This window comes from Galeopterus variegatus, unplaced genomic scaffold (genome assembly GCF_000696425.1).
Source record: "Galeopterus variegatus unplaced genomic scaffold, G_variegatus-3.0.2 Scaffold1315, whole genome shotgun sequence".
Classification (NCBI taxonomy): domain Eukaryota; kingdom Metazoa; phylum Chordata; class Mammalia; order Dermoptera; family Cynocephalidae; genus Galeopterus; species Galeopterus variegatus.
Window position 1 is genome coordinate 359339 of NW_007727426.1, and position 10040 is coordinate 369378.

The following is a 10040-nucleotide window of genomic DNA, read 5'->3' on the forward strand; positions in this document are numbered from 1 at the left end:
ACAAAAAAAAAAAAAAAAAAAAAAAAACATTTAACAAAGTCCAGTACTCGTTCATAATCGAAATTCTCTACAAACTTGGAATAAAAAGAAACTTTCTCAACCTGATAAAGGGCATCTACAAAAAACCTAAAGAAAGAATTCTATTTAATGGTAAAATACTGACAGATTTTCCCCTGATATTAGGAACGTGGAAAGGATGGCAATTCTCACCACTTCTATTCAACATTGTACTGAGGATCTAGATAGGGCAATTATGCAAGGAAAAGAAACAAAAGGCATTTATATTAGAAATAAAGACGGAAAATTGTTCTTATTACCATATGCCATGATCCTGTATGTAGAAAATCCTAAGGAATTCACCCCCCCGATGGAGTTTGGATGTGTTGTCCCCTCCAAAACTCATGTGGAAATTTGATCCCCAATATGGCAGTGTTGGAAACTTATTGAGTCAGGGGGCGGATCCCTCATTAATGGATTAATGCTCTCCCTGGGGGAAGAGGGGTAGTGAGTGAGTTCTCACTCTATTAGTTCCTGTGAGACCTGATTGTTTAAAGGACCCTGGCACCTCCTCTTTCTCTCTTGCTTCCTTTCACCATGTGATCTGCTTGTACCTGCTAACTGCCTGCCACTTCCTGCCATGAGTAGAAGCAGCCTGAGGCCCATGCCAGATGCAGCTGTCCCAGTATTGCAAGCCAAATAAACCTCTTTCCTTTATAAACTACCCAGTCTCAGGTATTTCTGTTATAGATACACAAAACGGACTGAAACAAAAATTGGTATTGGGTGTTGCTATACAGATACCTGAAGATGTGGATGAAGCTTTGGAGCTGGGAAATGGGCAAAGGTTGGAGGAGTTTGGAGGACTTAGAAGAAGAGAAAAACACACGGGAAAGTTTGGACAGTCTTAGAGACTTACATGGTGGAGAGCAGAATGCTGATAGAAATGTGGACAGCAAAGGCCATGTGGATGATGAGGTCTCAGATAGAAATGAGGAACTTATTGGGNCTGAGTTATCCTGGAGGACAGACCTGGGGCACAGCTGACCTCGGGATCCTGCTCCCTGCATCCCAGCTGCTCCAGCTGGAGTGGTCCCAAGTGTGGTTTGTGCAGCAGTCCTGGGGAGTAGAGGCCCAAAACCTCGGTGTTGTCCACATTGTGTTAAGTCTGCAGGCCTGCAGGACATGAGAGCAATGGAGGCCTGGCTGCCTCCACCTAGATTCCAGAGGATGTATGGAAAAGCCTGGGGACCCAGGCAGAGACCTGCCACAGGGGCAGAGCCACCACTGAAGCCATCTGGAGAGCAATGCCAAGCAGGAAAGTGGGGTTGGAGCCCCCACAGGGTGCACCCACCAGGGAAATGTCTAGTAGAGCCAATGCAGCAGGGTTGCCACCAGGACCCCAGAACTGCAGGGCCACGAGTAATGTGCAACACCAGCCTGGAAAAGCTGCAGACACCAGCACTGTCCACTGGGTTGTGCCTGGAAGAGCTGTGGAAGCGAGGTTGCCCAAGGCTTTGGGGGCCCAGATGCCCAATTGTTCCCAGGATGCAGGACTTGGAGTCAAAGAAGATTATTTTGGAGCTTTAAAACATAATGTCTGCCCTGCTAGGTTTCAGACTTGTTTGGGACCTGTTTTTTCCTTTCCTTTGGCCTATTCCTCCCTTTTGGAATGGGAATGTATACCCAATGTCTGTTCCACCATTGTATCTTGGCAGTAGGTAAATTTGGTTTTGTTTTTCAGGTTCACAGCTGGAAGGACTTTTGCTTTTGGTCTCAGATGAAACTTTGGGCTTTGGACTTTTAAGTTGGTGCTGGAGCAAGCTAAGACTTTTGGGACTGTTGGGATAGAATGATTGTATTTTGTATGTGAGAGTGACATGAGTTTTGGGGGGCCTGGGGTGGAATGATGGAGTTTGGATGTGTTGTCCCCTCCAAAACTCATGTGGAAATTTGATCTCCAATGTGGCAGTGTTGGAAACTGATTGAGTCATGTGGGCAGATCCCTCATGAATGGATTAATGCTCTCCCTGGGGGAGGAGGGGTAGTGAGTGAGTTCTAGATCTATTAGTTTCCGTGAGACCCAATTGTTTAAAGGACCCTGGCACCTCCTCTCTCTCTTGCTTCCTCTCACCATGTGATCTGCTTGTACCCGCTGGCCACCTGCCACTTTCCACCATGAGTAGAAGCAGCCTGAGGCCTGTGCCAGATGCAGCTGTCCCAGAATCGGAAGCCAAATAAACCTCTTTCCTTTATAAATTACCCAGTCTCAGGTATTTCTGTTATAGCAACACAAAATGGACTGAAACACTCCCCTACACACACATACCCCTAGTAGAACTATGTTGTAATAAGGAAAGCATGGTCAGAGGATACAAGACCAATATACAAAAATAAATTATATTTCTGTATATATAACTAAAGAACAATCCAAATATAAAATTAAAAATACATTTTATTTCACAGTAGCACCAAAAGGAATAAAATACTTAGGAATTCACTTTACCAAAGAATATTGTACAATACTTGTACACTGAAAATTGTAACACATTTTAAGGGAAATTATAGAAGATCTAAATAAATGGAGAGAAATTCCATGTTTGTGTATTGGAAGAATAAATATTGTTAAAATGAGAATTTTCCCCAAATTAATCAATAAGCAATTTATATCAAAATTCTAGCAGGTTTATTTGCAGAAACTTATAATCTAATCCCAAAATTTATATGGCTATGCAAAACCCAGAAGATCCAAAATAACTTTGAAAAAGAACAAAATTGGAGCACTATTACTTCTTAATTTCAAAACTTATTATAAAGTCATGGTTATCAAGACAGTGTGTTGCTGGCATAAGAAAAGAAATATATGACCTAATCTAACTAAAACTGCAGTCTCACACCAACACAGCTCAATTTCTGATTCGGTTGAAGTGATCAGTCCTTCACACCATCTGCCTGACAGGAAAGAGTGAACATACTGGAGAAAATAATTTTAGTCTTCAAAATTATTTATGTATGATGTCTGGCATTTTTTTTAAAAAAATAAGACAGGTGAATAGGAGAAAAATATGGCTGACAATTATAGCAAAAATCAGATAAAAGAAACAGATCCAATTATTATCTAGATGTTGGAGTTAGCAGACAAGGACTGTGAAACAGCTATTATAAATATATAAAGAAAAGAAAAAGAAAGATGGACGAAATGGATAAAAGATGAGAATTTTAAAAGATCATTATAGTATATAAAATAACAGAGTTATTATTATAGAAATTTAAAACACAATCTCTAAACTTAAGAATATACGGAGTTCATGTAAGAGCTGACTGGACACAGCAGAAGACAGAAATAACAAACTCAAAAAGAGGTCAATAGAAAACATCCAAACTGAAATACAAAAGAAGAAAAAAGTTTAGAATAGAGAATAGAATATAAGCGGCATTAAGAATACCTTCAGGTGCTGCAGTATGTGTTTAATTGAAGACTAGAAGGTGAAGAGAGAAAGCAAGTGGGCAGAAATGAGATGATGGTACAGAATTTTTAAAATTGATGTGATGTATCAAACTACAGATTTGAGACACTCAGCAAAGCTTCAAGAGGTTCAAAACAGGAAAAAGAGAAAAACAAACCAAAACCTAGGTTAGTCATAGTTAGTCTTCTGATAACAACAGATATGGGAGAAAAAAATCTTAAAAGCAGCCAGGGAAAAAAGATACTTTCATTACCTGCAAAGGGCCAATATACGACTGGCAAATGACCTTTCAAGTCAATATATAAGTCATAAGACAAATGGAAAAGCATCTTTAAAAGAATGCAGGTTATGTGCAGGTGACTACTGACTAAGAAATTTATACTCAGTAAAATACTTCAAAAATGAAGAATGAAAAAAGATATTTTTATGTGAACAAAATCTAAAAGAATTTATACCATGAAACATAAGTGAAATATTAAAAGAGAGTCTTCATTCTGGAGAAAAATTGTCTCAGATGGGAGATCAGAACCACTAAAAAAAAAATAAAGAATGTGAGAAATAGTAAAAACATGGGTAAATGTAAAAGAATATTGACTATTTAAAGCAATGATAATAACAGTGTCGGGGGCGGGGGGTGATCCATAACATTTGTGGAGTAAAATACATAACGATAATAGCACAAAAAGTGTGAGGGAATATATACAGATCACAGTTGTAAAGTTTTGCATTGTATTTGATTTAATAAAAGTTCCAACCTGAGGTAGACTATAATAGTTCAAGTACACATATTGAAATCTTCATGGTAATCACTAAGAGAGCAATGCAACAAATGTATAACTAAAAAGCTGGTAAAAGAGATAAAATGAAATTTAAAAAACTTGATTAATCCAAAAGTCAAGAAAGTAAGGTCAAAGAAATAAGTATGAATATAATTAGCAAACAAATACCAAAATGAAAGAACTAAACAAAAATTATGTCAATGATTACATTAAATATAAATGATCTAAGCATTTTAATTAAAAGGCTGAGATTGTCAGACTTGACCCCCCCAAAAAAAAGAAAAAGAAAAAAGAAAAAGACCCAAACATATGCTGTTTATAAAATACATGCTTTAAGTATAAGAAACAGATAGGTTGAAAATAAATAGCCCAAGAGAAAATATTGCCTATATCAAGCCAGAGACTTATACAAGAATGCTCACAGCAGCTTTGTATACATATAGCCCAAATCTGGAAATGACCCAGAATGTATTATTGCTACATTGAGCAAAAAAAGCTAGGTACAACAATTTACATATTCTATGATTTTATTTATGTGATGGTTAACAACAGACAAAACTAGTCAATAGTGATTGAAGGCAGAATAGGTGTTATCTCTGAGGGAAGGGGTGTATGAACTGGGATATGCACAAGGAAAATTTTGAGAATACACAAATGTTCTATATCTTGGTCTGGGAAGTGATTACATGGATATACTCACATATAAATTTATTAAGCTATACCTTTGTTTATTGAAATGAATGTATGTTATATTTCATCTAAGAAAGAATAGAAAGAAACAAACGAATGGATAAGGCCAAAGTGTTTAATTGGATTCCTAATCTTCCATTGCCAGAAATTCATGTTGTATACAATTTTTCACTATAATAAATAATATTTTTAGAAAGAAATTGACACCACATTTACAATCTTATGAAATAAGAATAAATAATTGTCCATATAATAATAACAAAGGCAATGAGAAGAAATATAAATGATGAAAAAATTTACAGAATCATAGGACTCAGTGGCAGAACTAGGAACAGATTTTGAAAAGTTAGATATTCTATCTCATAAGAGGATAAATATGGCAATGCCTGGAAAAGAGCTGTGTACACTCACATAAGTTACTTTTAAAATTATTAATAAAACACAGTTTCTCAAAAATAAAATATTAAATGTGATGTATACATTTATTTGTAATATATTTTCCCCAATTCTATATGTATAATTCCAAATATTAATAATGATGTTTCTCAAAAATAAAATATTAAATGTGATGTATACAAACATTTATTTGTAATATATTTTCCCCAATTCTATATGTATAATTCCAAATATTAATAATGATTAATTTTTACTAATGATTTCAAATATTAATATCATTATCATCATTAAGAAACTCTCTGTTTCTTCATGTATACAACGGGGGAAGGGAGGAAAAGGTTATACAGGATGATTTCTCTTTTCATTTCTAATAAGCCAATTACTGCACTTAACAGGAGCTAACACCACCCAACTTTGCAAATCCACTTCCACCTACCCCCTGCCAATTTTTTCCAAAGAGAGCTTTCAGTTTCCACATTGAAATACATAGGAATGACAGGAATTTATATTTATTGCCAATTTCTGAGATAAAAGGAACCAGCTGATATGTCCTAATTATTACCTCCTGTTCTTGCCACATTTATAATGTCCAACCCTTTCTTCCAGGACACCATCTGAGGACATCCTTCTTTAGTACACTTTTGTAGAAGGAGTCAGTGTCTTTCCACAGTCAACTGAGGGCAAAAGTTGGCCAGCTAACTGAGCATCTGACTCAGTCAGATGGAGGCAAGGCTGACAATGCAGGACCACTCCACTGTCACCGAGCCACAGATGGCCAGCCCTGAAGGGAGGGTGCAGCTGTGTTATAAAGCGTGCATAGACAAACAATTATCCCCAACTCACCAGTCCCGTATGCCTGTGCACATCTGGCACCCATCCCCCTCCTCCACTTCCAGGAAGTCCTGTGAGTGTGTGTGTGAGTGAGTGTGTGTGTGTGTGTGTGTGTGTGTGTGAGAGTGAGTGTGTGTGTGTGTGTGCAAGAGCAATCCAAGCATGTGAGAACTTCCAGCAAACGAGGACAGAGGAGATGTCAGACAATTGGGACAAGTTAAAGAGGAGGCTGCTAATAAAACTNCAATGCCTGGAAAAGAGCTGTGTACACTCACATAAGTTACTTTTAAAATTATTAATAAAACACAGTTTCTCAAAAATAAAATATTAAATGTGATGTATACATTTATTTGTAATATATTTTCCCCAATTCTATATGTATAATTCCAAATATTAATAATGATTAATTTTTACTAATGATTTCAAATATTAATATCATTATCATCATTAAGAAACTCTCTGTTTCTTCATGTATACAACGGGGGAAGGGAGGAAAAGGTTATACAGGATGATTTCTCTTTTCATTTCTAATAAGCCAATTACTGCACTTAACAGGAGCTAACACCACCCAACTTTGCAAATCCACTTCCACCTACCCCCTGCCAATTTTTTCCAAAGAGAGCTTTCAGTTTCCACATTGAAATACATAGGAATGACAGGAATTTATATTTATTGCCAATTTCTGAGATAAAAGGAACCAGCTGATATGTCCTAATTATTACCTCCTGTTCTTGCCACATTTATAATGTCCAACCCTTTCTTCCAGGACACCATCTGAGGACATCCTTCTTTAGTACACTTTTGTAGAAGGAGTCAGTGTCTTTCCACAGTCAACTGAGGGCAAAAGTTGGCCAGCTAACTGAGCATCTGACTCAGTCAGATGGAGGCAAGGCTGACAATGCAGGACCACTCCACTGTCACCGAGCCACAGATGGCCAGCCCTGAAGGGAGGGTGCAGCTGTGTTATAAAGCGTGCATAGACAAACAATTATCCCCAACTCACCAGTCCCGTATGCCTGTGCACATCTGGCACCCATCCCCCTCCTCCACTTCCAGGAAGTCCTGTGAGTGTGTGTGTGAGTGAGTGTGTGTGTGTGTGTGTGTGTGTGTGTGAGAGTGAGTGTGTGTGTGTGTGTGCAAGAGCAATCCAAGCATGTGAGAACTTCCAGCAAACGAGGACAGAGGAGATGTCAGACAATTGGGACAAGTTAAAGAGGAGGCTGCTAATAAAACTTGCTCTTCCAAGGCCACCTCTGGAAGAGAGAGGGCACGTCAAGCCTGTCCTCTTTGCCTTTCACAAACAATAAATGTTAACTTTTTGAAAGAGTTTTGGGAGATGAACTTCTGACTTAAATTTGTGCAGATAGGTGAATCTGCCTCCAATTAGAGTTCAGTTGCCTCTTTCTGAGATTTGCTAATTCTGCCTCTTCCTCCTTGTCCTTGGGGAGAACCTAGTATCTATGTATTCGTCCCGGATTTGCTCCAGGCCAGGACTCCTGCCCCCCGCACCACGTGCTGCTTGCATTCTCTACAGCACCTATGCCGTGTCCCTCTCTTCTTCCCTCCTCTCCCCACGGGTCCTGCTAACTCCTTGCCAGCTCACATGTCATTATCCGGTGTCTCAGCAGACCTCCCTTCATCTCCTCTCAGTTATCCTCCTCCTTCTCATGGCTCTTTTGAAGCTTCATGCTAAAAGTACCCTTTGGGCTCAAAGAGGAGGAGGATGCTGTACCACTGGCTGGTTCTTCCTCAGCTGTCCAGACAGTCCTGCACGGGAGTTTATCAGCCCACATGCTGCTAGCTGGTAAATCCCTGCATGTGTCTTTTCCTATGGAATTTCACACAGAGGCACTGCTGCACTTTGGGACAGAGTTTGAGCATTTCTGGGTCTCAGTTATAAGCCATCAAGTCTCATTGAAATATCACCTGACTCCTACCAGGAATCACATCGGTCTGTGGGAGGTTGCCTTTATTGAGTGTGAGAGGAAGATGCAGGAGAGGCTTGTCTGAGGTAGCGGCCAGGCTCCCCAGGCTGTGCTCTGTCCTTCAGCACTCACAGGACCAAGTGGTACCCTGGCCATGCGACATTCATGTAGCTGGACATGTCATTTCCAGTCTGCTCTTCTCCTTTTCCACATCTGCAAAAACGTGAGTAGTGGAAGGATCATAGAAGTTCGTGAATGTTCCTTTAACTCTTATTTTTCTATGAATCAAAGTTCTAAGATGAAACCATGGCATCGTCTCTTTCAAGTGTTTTCCCAGGGTTTCATGGTGCTGACTCACAGAATACGCCTTCGCTTTTGTGAAAGGAATGACAGTCTCCAAGCAAGCGACAACCCGCACTGAAGACACGATAAATAACAGTCCTGGGAAGATGTCAGCCTTCATTCTCAGATTTCCAAGGTCGCAAAGGAAGGGTGCAGAACCCACCTGCCCAGGGCCTCCTATCTACTCCCCAGGGCTCTGTCTTCACCTCATGAGCAGAGCTCAGGGGGCCTCATCGAGGCTGCTGCCCTGCACAGCCAGCCCTGCCTCTGGCCTCCCGCCCCAGCAAAGTCAGAAAGGAAGAGAAGTGGGGAGCACGTAGCAAGAACTTGTCTTTATAGATATCGTTTAAATTTTTACGAAAATGTTTCATGTATTTCTTATATAACTAGATACATATGAACAATTTAAAAGGGTCAGAGGGCTCTTCCGCCTCTCTCTGCTCCTTCTCTCCTGCTCCCCCCTTCCCTCGTTCTCTCCCTCTACTAAAGTGAACCCCCGGCAGCACTCCCTTCACACCTCCTCTAGTAAGATCTGCTGAGATTTTCTTTAATGGGATGTAGATAAGGTGATGTTAAAGTTGGGACCTGCAGTCATCACCACCAAGATGGGATGGTGGGACCCCTGACTGTCATCACTTGTCACCCTCCAACAGCCCCTGGAAGTGCTGACCCGCCCTCCTACCCAGTACTCTCTGTGAAGTGACTGTAAAATTCACCTCCCCACCTGCCTCTTCGCATCCCCTCCAAGGCTGCATTTACAGTGGCTTAGGGGACAGTACCACTTCAACGACATTTTACCCTTCAAACTCGCCATGCCCTGGACTGAATCTATCTCCTTCCAGTTCTCCAATCAGTGAGATCTGGTGCTATTATTTCCCTTAGGAAGGTCTCCTGTGTTTGGTCCTTATTCCTAATCCCTGCCACAGTGTCCCAGGATCACATGGCGGGGAAGAGATCTCAAGGGCCATCTGGCTTCATTCTCTGCCTCCACTTCCACGGTGCTGCAGCAGCAGCAGGGAAGGCACACTGCACTGCAAGGGAAGACACACTGTACTGCGGAGAGCTCAAGGCCCCCTGGTGTTGGTGTGAGTCATCACCTCCTTCTGTGGTTTTCACACCTTCTGTCCCCTAGGGCCCATAGAACAGATCAAGTCCGTCCTCCATGTGAGGGCCCTGAAGAAATTTAAAGCATAACTGTGTCATCTCAGAGGCAGTTGCCAGCACCACTCATGTCTGTGTATGACTTTACTACCCTTCACCTGCCAAGTGATGGAGTTTGGACGTCTTGCCCTTCCCAGAACTCATGTGGAAATCTGGTCCCCAATGTGGCAGTGCTGGGAGCTGTTTGAGTCATGGGGTGGATCCCTCAGGAATGGATTAGTGCTCTCCCTAGGGGAGGGGGATAGTGAGTGAGTTCTCGCTCTATTAGTTCCCATGAGAGCTGGTTGAATAAAAGTCTCTCTCTGTCTCCTCCCTCCCTCCTCTGTCCCTCCCTCTCACCATGTGATCTGCTTGTGCCCACCAGCTGCCTGTTGCTTTCCATCATGAGTAGAAGCAGCCTAAGGCCTGCACCAGATGCAGCTGTCCCAGAATCATAAGCCAAATAAACCTCT